Source organism: Sceloporus occidentalis, unplaced genomic scaffold (assembly GCF_023333645.1).
Source record: "Sceloporus occidentalis isolate IW3139 unplaced genomic scaffold, rSceOcc1.0.p SCAF_111, whole genome shotgun sequence".
In the NCBI taxonomy this organism is placed as follows: Eukaryota; Metazoa; Chordata; class Lepidosauria; order Squamata; family Phrynosomatidae; genus Sceloporus; species Sceloporus occidentalis.
In genome coordinates, this window is record NW_028317091.1 from 318,814 (window position 1) to 331,383 (window position 12,570).

General features: G+C 42.7%; 10 non-coding genes across 10 annotated transcripts; 5 read left to right on the forward strand and 5 right to left on the reverse strand.

The window, feature by feature from the left end:
• Window positions 1–1,762: 1,762 nt before the first annotated feature.
• TRNAG-UCC (transfer RNA glycine (anticodon UCC)) lies at window positions 1,763–1,834 on the forward strand. The gene has a single exon. It is a non-coding gene; the product is annotated as a tRNA-Gly (tRNA).
• Window positions 1,835–2,251: 417 nt separating this feature from the next.
• On the forward strand, window positions 2,252–2,336 carry TRNAY-GUA (transfer RNA tyrosine (anticodon GUA)). Its single transcript is given in 2 exon segments — window positions 2,252–2,288; window positions 2,301–2,336. It is a non-coding gene; the product is annotated as a tRNA-Tyr (tRNA).
• Window positions 2,337–2,705: 369 nt separating this feature from the next.
• On the reverse strand, window positions 2,706–2,778 carry TRNAV-CAC (transfer RNA valine (anticodon CAC)). The gene has a single exon. It is a non-coding gene; the product is annotated as a tRNA-Val (tRNA).
• A 3,819-nt stretch (window positions 2,779–6,597) lies between these two features.
• Window positions 6,598–6,682, forward strand: TRNAY-GUA (transfer RNA tyrosine (anticodon GUA)). The gene is given in 2 exon segments: window positions 6,598–6,634; window positions 6,647–6,682. It is a non-coding gene; the product is annotated as a tRNA-Tyr (tRNA).
• Window positions 6,683–6,959: 277 nt separating this feature from the next.
• On the reverse strand, window positions 6,960–7,032 carry TRNAV-CAC (transfer RNA valine (anticodon CAC)). Its single transcript has one exon. It is a non-coding gene; the product is annotated as a tRNA-Val (tRNA).
• A 2,598-nt stretch (window positions 7,033–9,630) lies between these two features.
• On the reverse strand, window positions 9,631–9,703 carry TRNAV-AAC (transfer RNA valine (anticodon AAC)). Its single transcript has one exon. It is a non-coding gene; the product is annotated as a tRNA-Val (tRNA).
• Window positions 9,704–10,002: 299 nt separating this feature from the next.
• Window positions 10,003–10,075, reverse strand: TRNAV-AAC (transfer RNA valine (anticodon AAC)). The gene has a single exon. It is a non-coding gene; the product is annotated as a tRNA-Val (tRNA).
• A 533-nt stretch (window positions 10,076–10,608) lies between these two features.
• Window positions 10,609–10,680, forward strand: TRNAG-UCC (transfer RNA glycine (anticodon UCC)). The gene has a single exon. It is a non-coding gene; the product is annotated as a tRNA-Gly (tRNA).
• Window positions 10,681–11,300: 620 nt separating this feature from the next.
• TRNAY-GUA (transfer RNA tyrosine (anticodon GUA)) lies at window positions 11,301–11,385 on the forward strand. The gene is given in 2 exon segments: window positions 11,301–11,337; window positions 11,350–11,385. It is a non-coding gene; the product is annotated as a tRNA-Tyr (tRNA).
• Window positions 11,386–11,752: 367 nt separating this feature from the next.
• TRNAV-CAC (transfer RNA valine (anticodon CAC)) lies at window positions 11,753–11,825 on the reverse strand. Its single transcript has one exon. It is a non-coding gene; the product is annotated as a tRNA-Val (tRNA).
• Window positions 11,826–12,570: the final 745 nt, after the last annotated feature.

The window sequence follows — 12,570 nt, forward strand, 5'->3', positions numbered from 1 at the left end:
ATCCGGATCATTGTAAGATCCGGATCATTGTAAGATCCAGATCTTTGAACGACTCTCTGCCTTCATTGGCATTGTAATCATTCAGAGAATGTCACCATACTGTTATAAATAATACATTAATAATCACTGCCCCCAGGATTTACATTCCCCTTTACCTGCAACTGCACCTTAAGCTAACTTTATTAAATGTATTAAATTAACCCTCACCATTAAATTAACCCTAAACACCCCATCAACCATGACTGCCCCTAAAATTAACCCTTAACACCCCATTAACCATAACTGCCCCCAAATTAACCCTAAACACCCCATTAAGCATAACTGCCCCTAAATTAACCCTAAACACCCCGTTAAGCATAACTGCCCCTAAATTAACCCTAAACACCCCGTTAAGCATAACTGCCCCCAAATTAACCCTAAACACCCCATTAAGCATAACTGCCCCTAAATTAACCCTAAACACCCCGTTAAGCATAACTGCCCCCAAATTAACCCTAAACACCCCATTAAGCATAAATGCCCCTAAATTAACACTAAAGACCCCATTAAGCATAACTGCCCCCAAATTAACCCTAAACACCTCATTAAGCATAACTGCCCCTAAATTAACACTAAAGACCCCATTAAGCACAACTGCCCCCAAATTAACCCTAAACACCTCATTAAGCATAACTGCGCCTAAATTAACACTAAAGACCCCATTAAGCATAACTACCCCCAAATTAACCCTAAACACCTCATTAAGCATAAATGCCCCTAAATTAACACTAAAGACCCCATTAAGCATAGCTGCCCCTAAATTATCCCTAAACACCCCATTAAACATAACTGCCCCCAAATTAACACTAAAGACCCCATCAACCATACCAATTTATTAGGTAATTTATCTGGAGTACATGCAATTACTTTAGGGGCAGTTATGGTTAATGGAGTATTTAGGGTTAATTTCAGGGGCCGTTATGGTTAATGGGGTCTTTAGGGTTAATTTCAGGGGCCGTTATGGTTAATGGGATCTTTACGGTTAATTTCAGGGGCAGTTATGGTTGATGGGGTATAAGGGTTAATTTTATGCTGATGACTGAGGGTTAATTTAATTAATTTAATAAAGTTAACTGTAGGTGCAGTTATAGGTAAAGGGGGGCAAACTCAGGGGAATCTAAATCCTGGGGGCAGTGTGAACATTATTAATGTATTTATTTATAAAAGTATGGTATCAGTAATATTCTCTGAATGATTCGAATCTCTGTAAGATTCGGATCCTTGTAAGATCCGGATCCCTGTAAGATTCGAATCATTCGACTCTTCGGATCATTCGACTCTTCGGATCATTCGACTCTTCGGATCATTTGACTCGACTCTTCGGATCATTCGACTCGACTCTTCGGATCATTCGACTCGACTCTTCGGATCATTCGACTCTTTGAACGACTCTCTGACTCTATGAGTCATCGTTCCTGTGTGAATTAATGAGCTGTAACCTGACCCCAGAGTCTGTGTCTGAGTGCTCTGCAGATGACTCACAGCTCTAGGATCAGGTTACAGCTGCATGATTCACAGACTGAACCGCTACAAATGAATCGTTCAGTCTAGTGAACCGATTCATCCGGATCACTAAAAAGAACCGGATCAAATGAACGATTCGTTCATGATCCGGACATCACTACTGGGAAATGTAGTCATGAATATCATGTAGGTTCCACCGGCCAGAATATTCTGTGATTGGAAGACACAGATACACAGAACGAGCTCATCTTCACATCAAGCGTTGGTGGTATAGTGGTGAGCATAGCTGCCTTCCAAGCAGTTGACCCGGGTTCGATTCCCGGCCAACGCATATCTTTTTCTTTCTTTTCACCGCACTGCTTTACATGTTTTGAACAAGTCGTCATTCTCCCCAATGATAAAATTATCTATTATTGTCAGTAGCATTACCGAAAATATACATAAAAAAATTACAAAGACACAGCTTTAAGATTATGGTATTGTTAATGCCTTACATAGATTTCTATATTAATGAGAATACTAATATTATTATTAATAATAATATGCGCAGTAGGGGAATGGATTAAAGGAGACACACCAATAATAAAATGCTCAGTAGGGGAATGGATTAAAGGAGACACACCAATAATAAAATGCTCAGTAGTGGAATGGATTAACAGACACACACCAATAATAATATGCTCAGTATAAGTATGGGGGGGACACATTAAAATCTATCACATTCAGGTTTCAGGCAGCCCTCGTCAATCCTTCGATAGCTCAGCTGGTAGAGCGGAGGACTGTAGAGAGCATCAGACATCCTTAGGTCGCTGGTTCGATTCCGGCTCGAAGGACATTTTTTATTTTTTATTTTTTTTACGTGCAAATTGGGCTTTTGTTGTTGTCTCTGTTAGTTTGCAAACTCGCATTTGACGCTCCAGACAGGAGAGTGTTTTTCGGTTTATTCAGGGGTTCCTGCACTTTGTGTGTCTGCAGTAGGGATCTGGAACAGTAAATATGAGTTTTGCTTATTTCTGTCTGTGTACTGAAAATGATTTAGCGATGGCTGTCTTTTGATGAGAGCGCACTTAGTTTATTTCATACATGCTGTAAACGAAAACAAATGAATCACTTATATTTCGGCTATTTGTGATGGAAAATACGATGCCGATAATGAATTAAATCACAATGCAGCTGGTGATAGTAAAACATAAAAAAAAACCTGTTTCTGCCCGGTTTCGAACCGGGGACCTTTCGCGTGTGAGGCGAACGTGATAACCACTACACTACAGAAACTCCACATACATGGCAACTGACCCTGTCTGACCCAGCAGCCTCTATCATTCTTTCCCTGCTGTCAACACACGGAGACTTTATTAAGAGAGACCGGTACTTGCAAGTAGGGCGCGCTGGATTGATACTCCAGGGGGGGGGTGGTTTAACTCTAGAGAGGGGTGGATTTAAATCTCATTGTTGCCAATCATTTTCACTCACCCCCTGGATGAGTTTTCAACATTGTATAAAACCCGCAATATATTCTGCCTCAGGTGAGATCAGGCCTATGTTTGGGGCACAGGGTTTGCACTCTGCATGTCAGCCTGGTTTAGACGGGTGGCAGTTTGGCATTGACCCCCCAGGGGGCAGATCATTGAGCCAGTTACAGGGGAGACCTCTGGTGTCTCCACTTTCCCAATCGGGCAGAAACAGCTTTTTATGATTCTTCTATCACCAGCTGCATTGTGATTAATTTAATTGCTAGTAGCTGCCACCATTTATCCAAGAGCAGCAGTTTCTCAGTGTAGTTGGAGAGATGTTTGTTTGGTCTCACTGTGGTTTCCCTTTTGTTTACTCTCACTGGAAAGTTTAATGCCCAAACCTTCAAAAATAGCCCCTTGACCATCATCCCTCCTCCAAACTTTAGAGCTGGCGCTACGCGTTATGGCAGGTTCTCCTGGCATCCACCAAACCCAGATTCACTCACCAGACTTCTACATAGCAAAGCACGAGTCATCACTCCACAGATGTGCTGATGCTGGTTCCAGAAGCGGTTTGGAGCTCTGTAATAAGGGATGTTAGAGAGCACAGGCAACTTTTACACCTTACGTCCTTCAGCACTCGGCGCCCCCGCTCTGTGACTATGCGGTTCGTGGCTGAGTAGTTACTCCTAGAAGCTTCCACTTCACAATAAAAGCGCTTACAGCAGACTGGGACACATCTAGCAGGGCAGAAATTTCACAGACTGACTTGTTGCAAAGGTGCCTGAAAGCATTATACACAAACTAGAACATTTTTTAAAAAATCAGCATATTTTTGAAAAGAAATTGTAATAAAAATGACTTGCTTATACTTTTAATTATAGGTAAGAGTCTTTATCTGACTTTCTTGTTGACCTTTCTGTTAGGTTGATATTGATATAGAACCTTGTATGCTGTATTAATGAAATTAGCCACCAGGAATAGGATTCTATTTTATTCCAGGTAGCCAAAGGTTCATTACAAAACTAGCATTGAAGACGTAATTCGAAATATGTGTGAGATCTCACCAAAAATAGTCACATATAAATACAAAATACATATTAATCAAAGGTTCTGACAAAAAATCCAGAATAGACTAGGATAAGCAGCCCTAAAAAAAGGATTAAGGTAATTTAAGTAATTGAAGTCCAAATCGAAAGCCATGGTTGAAGTTTTCCAGAAAGTCAGCAAAGCCCAACTCCAAAGCCAAAGCCTCAAATATAAAAAGAAATATCAATGTAAAAACATAAAGATCATAACAGATAACAGCTGATAATAGGCGAGATAATGCAGGAGGGATGCAAATGGAACAAGGTAATGACGAGAATGATAAATAATGAGAGAAAATGTGGGATTAGAGGGTCAATTCTCGGTCACAAAGCCGATGTGCTAATTATTTTTAATACCATGTATTAGGTGCTTCATGTCCAAAGAGATCCATTGTTCAATAACCCCATCTCCACATGTGAGGAAGGCTTCACGCAATTCTTGCCGTCCCCAGACAGACAGCACTTCTCATCTGCCGTGCAGTCCGAGTCCCGGCTGCAGAGAACGGCCGCACACTGCAGGCTTCCTACCGGATTCACCTCACTCAGCGGGCAAACGCCACCGGGCTCTGCGATAATCAGGAGAAATAAATCACAACAAAAAACACCAATTTATAGAAAATTCACACACTGCGAGCACGAGACGCGCCGGTGGCCGCGTTACCTTCCACAGGATCCCAGCAGCTTTTCCCACAAATGTTACAGCACTTCTGTTTGCCAGGACAGCCGGTATCATTCTGACACTGGGGGTCCAGCAGCGGCAGCTTACACTTGGCTAGAATAGGGGGGCAGCGCCCTGGTCTCACTGGAAAGACGGAAATCGCTCATATTAGTCAATTCTGGTGCAGGATTTACTAGGAATCTAAAAGTGGGCATATTTATCAGGACAAACTAGATAATCTATGGTACAGATTTTGGATCAACCAATAGGAACAGGCCACTGGTTTCAAGGTGACAACTCCACTATGCCCCTGATTAGCACCCATTTTGCCTCCATATACCGATCTGCCATAACATTATGACCACCTGCATAATATTGTGTAGGTCCCCCTTTTGCCACCAAAACAGTCCTGACCCGTCGAGGCATGGACTCCACTAGAGCTCTGAAGGTGTGCTGTGGTATCCGGCACCGAGACGTTAACAGCAGATCCCTTAATATGGACTCATAATATCTGTGTGGATTTAATCTTAATATATATAGTTGTATAATTTCAGTCTGTATTGTTTCTTAACTCGCATTATGGTGCGAACGTCCGTAGTTGTACACACACTGGTGCGAGGTATTATCTCTTACCTTGGACGGGGGGGACACACTTCAGGCCACAGTTGGAGCAGCAGCATTTCTTGTCTCCGGGACACTGGACGTCGGTCTTACACTCATCGGGTCCAGTTAATATTATCAGGGTCTGTGGCTGTTCTCACTGTCTTTGTTTTCCCAGGCTGAAGGTAGGAAAATTACAGCCTGTCTAGTTCCGCTCAATTCCCCAATGCCCATTTACATGGAGCACGCATAGGCCTCCATAGATTGCATTGAAGGGGACTGTGCACCTTTTAGGACATGGAGTGCTAGGATATGAGATCATATCTCAGAACTCTATGTTGAGGATAGAGGCCACAAAGAAGGACAAAATAAATTGCCCCTTAGTTTCAGATATCTGCCCTCTGAGTCTGCAACCTGAGAGGTGAGCTGAAAGTTCAACCTCTTGTGCAATAAAATTGTGACCCCCTCAGTGCAACATCTTGCTTTTTGAAGCATTTAAATATTTTACATAAATATGCACCCATGCAAAGAACATGCTGAAAGGCTCATAAGCAAACAATTGCGTTCACTGCTGTCTCTGTGGCGCAATCGGTTAGCGCGTTAGGCTGTTAACCGAAAGGTTAGTGGTTCAAGTCCCCCCCCAGGGACGTGTGAAACTTTTTGATCTGTGTCCTGTAGGATCGGAAAATATAATTTAACATATTATAAGAGCTAGTTGGTCTGTGCAGACCTTCGTCAGTCCTAGTCTTTGATTCAGAATAGCTTCTAGCCTATCTGCCACAGATACCCACAGGAGCCACCACCTGTCTGCTATTCTGTAACATTAAAGGAACATGAGAATACAAATAATATTATTATTAATAATAAAATGCTCAGTAGGGGAATGGATAAAAGGGGACACACCTATAATGACATGCTTAGTAGGGGAATGGATTAATGGGGTCACACCAATAATATGCACAGTAGGGGAATGGATTAAAGGAGACACACCAATAATAAAATGCTCAGTAGGGGAATGGATTAACAGAGACACACCAATAATAATATACTCAGTAGGGGAATGGGTTAAAGGAGACACACCAATAATAAAATGCTCAGTAGGGGAATGGATTAACAGAGACACACCAATAATAATATACTCAGTAGGGGAATGGGTTAAAGAAGACACACCAATAATAAAATGCTCAGTAGGGGAATGGATTAAAGGAGACACACCAATAAGTAGGTGAATCGATGACAGGAGGACACATTTAAAACTATAATATGTCAGGTTTAGGACACAGCCCTTGCCAATCCTTCGATAGCTCAGCTGGTAGAGCGGAGGACTGTAGAGCGCATCAGGCATCCTTAGGTCGCTGGTTCGATTCCGGCTCGAAGGACTTTTTTTTATTTTATTTTTTTTACGTGCAAATTGGGCTTTTGTTGTTATCTCTGTTAGTTTGCAAACTCGCATTTTACGCCCCAGACAGGAGAGTGTTGTTTAGTTTATTCAGGGGTTCCTGCACTTTGTGTGTCTGCAGTAGGGATCTGGAACAATAAATATGAGTTTTGCTTATTTCTCTCTGTGAACTGAAAATGATTTAGCGATGGCTGTCTTTTGATGAGATCGCACTTAGTTTATGTCATACATGCTGTAAACGAAAACAAAAAAAAAGCTGTTTCTGCCCGGTTTCGAACCGGGGACCTTTCGCGTGTGAGGCGAACGTGATAACCACTACACTACAGAAACACAACATATGTGGCCCCCGACCCAGTCTGACCCATGATCCAGAGAGGAGCCTCTATGATTCTTTCCCTGCTGTTAACACACTGAGACTTTATTAAGAGAGACCGGTTGATGCTCCAGGGATGTAGGTTTAACTCTAGAGGGGGGTGGATTTAAATCTCATCGTTGCCAATCATTTTCACTCACCCCCTGGATGACTAAAGTGAGTTTTCAACATTGTATAAAACCAGCAATATATTCTGCCTCAGGTGAGATCAGGCCTACGTTTGGGGCACAGGGTTTGCACGCTGCATGGCAGCCTGGTTTAGACAGGTGGCAGTTTGGCATTGATCCCCCGGGGGGCAGATCATTGAGCCAGTTACAGGGGAGACCTCTGATGTCTCCACTTTCGCAATCGGGCAGAAACAGCTTTTTAGGTTTCTTCTATCACCAGCTGCATTGTGATTAATTTAATTGCTAGTAGCTGCCACCATTTATCCAAGAGCAGCAGTTTCTCAGTGTAGTTGGAGAGATGTTTGTTTTGCCCCAATTAAGCTGTTTGTCACTTCTGTAGAGTGTCACTGTGGTTTCCCTTTTGTTTATTCTTACTGAAAAGTGAATGAACATACTCATTACATAAAGATCCTAACAGATAACAGCTGATAATAGGCGAGATAATGCAGGAGGGTTGCAAATGGAACAAGGTAATGACGAGGATCATGGTGAGGATGACATGACATAGACATGATAAATAATGAGGGGAAAATGTGGGATTAGAGGGTCAATTCTCCATCATAAATGTTAATTATTTTTCTGTATTAGGTGCCTCATGTCCAAAGAGATCCATTGTTCAATAACCCCATCTCCACATGTGAGGAAGGCTTCACGCAATTCTTGCCGTCCCCAGACAGACAGCACTTCTCATCTGCCGTGCAGTCCGAGTCCCGGCTGCAGAGAACGGCCGCACACTGCAGGCTTCCTACCGCATTCACCTCACTCAGCGGGCAAACGCCACCGGGCTCTGCGATAATCAGGAGAAATCAATCGCAACAAAAAACACCAATTTATAGAAAATTCACACACTGCGAGCACGAGACGCGCCGGTGGCCGCGTTACCTTCCACAGGATCCCAGCAGCTTTTCCCACAAATGTTACAGCACTTCTGTTTGCCAGGACAGCCGGTGTCATTCTGACACTGGGGGTCCGGCAGCGGCAGCTTACACTTGGCTAGGATAGGGGGGCAGCGCCCTGGTCTCACTGGAAAGACGGAAATCGCTCATATTAGTCAATTCTGGTGTAGTTTTTACTAGGAATCTAAAAATGGACATATTTATCAGGACAAACTAGATTATCTCTGGTACAGTAACAGGCCATTGGTTTCAAGGTGACAACCTCACTATGCCCCAAAATAGCACCCATTTTGCCTCCATATACCGATCAGCCATTACATTATGACCATCTGCATAATATTGTGTAGGTCCCCCTTTTGCCACCAAAACAGTAAAACGTCTGTTCGCTGCGCTCTCTTTTCTTAGACTCTTCTGACTATTACAGCCCCTAACTAGTCCAGAATTCCTTTTACCTCCCAGGTTCACCCAACCCCTCTTTCCAGAGATTTACAGTATGACCCAATTATGAAGGAGATAGAGAGTCTATGTGAAGATACACACATATATGTTAAAATACATCTCCTGCTTCAGGTGTTTGACCCCCTGAGGTTATCCTAGCTCTGTTGGAGCTTTTGTTCCAAACCCTTTGTAGTGCAAATGACCTAACATTGTAAAACCAGATATCTCACCTTACAGGAACCCAAATCTTCCCAAAAATATTATGTATAAAATGTAATGTCCCATTTTAAAGGCATCCTTCATTTCTTACAGCAGCATTTCTCAAAGTGCATGGCCTTCCCAGGCCAAGTTTCGCCATGCGAGTCTATTGGTCGCCTGTAGGGGAGGTCCCTGCAGGTGACCAATAGAGTCTTTTGCACGACCCTTTAACTCCTGACGGCGAACCTCACGGCACAATTAAAATTGTTATTGAATTTTTCTGTCCAATTTTGGTGTGTTACTTACTTTTAATAAAAGTGTGGTTAACACACTAAAATTGAATAAAAAATCAACAACAATCATGCCCAGGCAGCCAGTACATGCTGTCACTTTTCCCGCTACAACTCCTTTTCCTCCTCTTCGTTCTCCCTCTTGGCTCTTCTTCTTCTGTGTCCTTCCGTTGCAGTGAGCGTGGAAGGCAGTGGGCGCAGCTTCAGTGTTGTGCGTCAGGATATGACATCAAATCCCGGCGCATAACATCAGTTGCCGCACGCAGAGCGCGGGAGCAGGATCGGATGTCTGCATTAACAGACCTCCCGCTCCCTTGGTTGGCTTTAAGCCAGTTAGAGGGAGATCCTTGATCACCCCAACAGAGGCTGCGCCTCTACGGCGGACATTACTGTTCGTCTTTGGAGGGGTGCCGGGGTGGTGGCACCCCTCTGAATAGCGGCACCCAGGGCGGATGCCCGCTAGGTACGCTACTGACTATAAGTTGTATAAGAATCATAGTGAGGTATCCTTTCTAGGAAAATAATAACGGATTATATTACAGGGCAGCTGGTTGAAAAAAAAAACATGTTTCTGCCTGGTTTCGAACCGGGGACCTTTTGCGTGTTAGGCGAACGTGATAACCACTACACTACGGAAACCAACATGCACAGCACGCCTTCCGGTCTGTAAATGACCCGTAGACGGGGCGATCTGCAGCAAACCCAGTCTCTGTTTGGACAATCAATCACACTCATATCATGCCCAGACAGCCAGTACAATGACTTTATGGTGCTGCAGGGGATTCTGGGTAGCCATGCGCTCAGCAAAGAGCTCATTGGGAATATACATAGGGGCTTTGCTTATAACTGCCTCTGAAAATAAACGGAACTGTAACTAAAACTTTACATGTATGATACAGAACATAATAATAACGGATTATATCACAAGAGGAAAAACATGTTTCTGCCCGGTCTCGAACCGGGGACCTTTCGCGTGTTAGGCGAACGTGATAACCACTACACTACAGAAACCGACATACAATCTCTCCCTTCCGGTCAATCATTGACCCATAGACAGGGTGATCTGCAGTTGTCTCGGATTGGACAATTTGACAAATTACCCCAAATAATTGACAGCTGCTGCTGCTGAGTCACCTCAGTGTGAGTGAGGGACTCACTGCCCGGTCACGAGGAAATCCCGAACAAACTGCATATCCCTGAGCACTGTACGGCCTCAACCGCTTGCATTGAATGGCTTCCTATTTCATTTACTGCCAAGCCTTTCCTTTCCCTGCTTTAAGCTCATTTCCCCTCATTATTCAGCTCCCCCACTTTACTTATTTCACTTCCTAAGAAGGAAGCTTCACACATAACACAGGAAGTTCAAACATGGGGTATGCTGTAGTTGTATGGGAGTGAGGCATGCTGGGAAATGTAGTTTTACCGGAGTGAGGGATGCTGGGAAATGTAGTCATGAATATCATGTAGATTCCACTAGCCAGAATATTCTGTGATTGGAAGACACAGATACACAGATACACAGAACGCGCTCACCTTCCCATCAAGCGTTGGTGGTATAGTGGTGAGCATAGCTGCCTTCCAAGCAGTTGACCCGGGTTCGATTCCCGGCCAACGCATATCTTTTTCTTTTTTTTTTCTTTTTTTCACCGCACTGCTTTACATGTTTTGAGCAATTAAGTCGTCATTTTCCCCAATGATAAAATTATCTATTATTGTCAGAGCTCTTTGACCGAGTAGCATTACCGAAAATATACATACATTTTTTTACAAAGACACAGCTTTAAGATGATTATATTATTAATGCTTTACATAGATTTCTATATTAATGAGAATACTAATAATATTATTAAATATATTAATTATTAATTATAATATTATACTAATTATTAATAATAATATGCTCAGTAGGGGAATGGATTAAAGGGTACACACCTATAATAACATGCTTAGTAGGGGAATGGATTAACAGAGACACACCAATAATATGCACAGTAGGGGAATGGATTAACAGACACACACCAATAATAACATGCTTAGTAGGGGAATGGATTAAAGGGGACACACCTATAATAACATGCTTAGTACGGGAATGGATTAACAGATACACACCAATAATAATATGCTCAATAGGATGGATTAAATGAGACACCAATCATAATATGCTCAGTAGGGCAATGGATTAAACGAGGCACATTATCATCTATTATGTTCACGTTTCCAAGTAGTACATATCAATCCTTCGATAGCTCAGCTGGTAGAGCGGAGGACTGTAGAGATCATCAGGCATCCTTAGGTCGCTGGTTCGATTCCGGCTCGAAGGACATTTTTTATTTTATTTTTTTACGTGCAAATTGGGCTTTTGTTGTTATCTCTGTTAGTTTGCAAACTCGCATTTTACGCCCCAGACAGGAGAGTGTTGTTCGGTTTATTCAGGGGTTCCTGCACTTTGTGTGTCTGCAGTAGGGATCTGGAACAGTAAATATGAGTTTTGCTTATTTCTGTCTGTGTACTGAAAATGATTTAGCGATGGCTGTCTTTTGATGAGAGCGCACTTAGTTTATTTCATACATGCTGTAAACGAAAACAAATGAATCACTTATATTTCGACTATATGTGATGGAAAATACGATGCCGATAATGAATTAAATCACAATGCAGCTGGTGATAGTAAAACATTAAAAAAAAAACTGTTTCTGCCCGGTTTCGAACCGGGGACCTTTCGCGTGTGAGGCGAACGTGATAACCACTACACTACAGAAACACTACATACGTGGCCCTGGACCCAGTCTGACCCACGATTCACAGAGGAGCCTCTATGATTCTTTCCCTGCTGTTAACACACGGAGACTTTATTAAGAGAGAGAGGTACTTGGAGGTAGTTGCCAATTGTTTCTCATTGTTGCCAATCATTTTCACTCACCCCCTGGATGACTACAGTGAGTTTTCAACATTGTATAAAACCAGCAACAAGCATTGATCCCCCGGGGGGCAGATCATTGAGCCAGTTACAGGGGAGACCTCTGGTGTCTCCACGTTCGCAATCGGGCAGAAACAGCTTTTTAGGTTTCTTCTATCACCAGCTGCATTGTGATTAATTTAATTGCTAGTAGCTGCCACCATTTATCCAAGAGCAGCAGTTTCTCAGTGTAGTTGGAGAGATGTTTGTTTGGTGTCGCTGTGGTTTCCCTTTTGTTTATTCTTACTGAAAAGTTTAACCCCTTCAATTCCAGGGGTTTTTGGTACCTCAGAGCCCGGAGCAATTTTGCAATTTTTGCGCTATGTCGGTTCAGCGATAATTCTCTTTTCCTGTGAATAGGGTACCCATATAAACTATATATTGTTTTTTCAAGGAGAGATAGAGCTTTCTTTTGATACCATAGTTGGATGATTAGCTGGAAATTTAGCAAAAACTAGCAAAAATGTGAAAAAAAATCTAAGTTTTTTTACATTTTCCCTCTGAATCCTCACAAAATGAGGTAAAGAGACAGAAAATTCCATCCAGATTT